An 876-nucleotide genomic window follows, 5' to 3' on the forward strand; every position below is an offset into this window, starting at 1 on the left:
GTAAGTGATCTCAAATACTCAATCTTCATTTTTGATAATTTGTCTGACAATTCTTTGTTTTCTTCTTTTATCTCATTAAACTGAGACCTCAATACAGTCAATTCTTCATAAAGTGGTTCTTCCTATTAATAATTATTATAATTAATACAAACTAGTGAGATATACCTCAATGTCTTTAATTGATTCAATATCACTTTGAACAGACAATGATTCCTCCTAATAATTAAAATATAATTAAATTTATATAAAGTACATGTATATGACCAAATATATTAAGAGTCATGCTTAAAGTATGAGAATTTCTCACCTCAGTTACTGGAACCATTAATGATATTTCTTGTTTCAATTCAATTCTTTCCTATACATACAATTAAGATTACATTGCACAGTCTGGTAGTATGATATACCTTCTCTTTGCTACTGATAATATCTCTTAGTTTATATTCAGCTTCTTTAAGTATAATATAAGAAATAACCTGTACATATAATTAACACATTACAATCAACTGAACACATTGTTACATTGTACAGGTACTATAATGTAACTAATAAAAGGAATGATTATATTAACTGACCTCAGTGTGTTGTAGTAAGTCTTGATCCTTTTCTTTTAGTTCCTATACAATACAATATTCATAAAACAATATTCAATTATTCATATTATGTACCTTTTTTCTAACATCTTGTCTCCTCCATAATGTTATGTTACCAATAGTCAGTTTCTTTAATCCTTGTCCCATTAGTATATGAATATTCTCTATCATCCTCAATACAATAAACCCAACATCAGAGAAAGGAAAGGAGCAAGTGACAGATATTGAATTGGTTTGTTTTATATACTCAATCTTCAGTAGTTTACCAGATGCTTTTGCAAGA

General features: G+C 27.6%; 1 long non-coding RNA gene across 1 annotated transcript; it reads right to left on the reverse strand.

Moving 5' to 3' along the window:
- Nucleotides 1-6: 6 nt before the first annotated feature.
- On the reverse strand, nt 7-632 carry LOC109591664 (uncharacterized). The gene is made up of 5 exons (XR_002189917.1): nt 576-632; nt 408-476; nt 308-358; nt 166-216; nt 7-122 (listed from the first exon to the last, which is right to left on the reverse strand). It is a non-coding gene; the product is annotated as an uncharacterized LOC109591664 (long non-coding RNA).
- Between the last annotated feature and the right edge of the window lie 244 nt (nt 633-876).

This window comes from Amphimedon queenslandica, unplaced genomic scaffold (genome assembly GCF_000090795.2).
Source record: "Amphimedon queenslandica unplaced genomic scaffold, v1.1 AMPQUscaffold_7562_Cont20488, whole genome shotgun sequence".
Taxonomy (NCBI): domain Eukaryota; kingdom Metazoa; phylum Porifera; class Demospongiae; order Haplosclerida; family Niphatidae; genus Amphimedon; species Amphimedon queenslandica.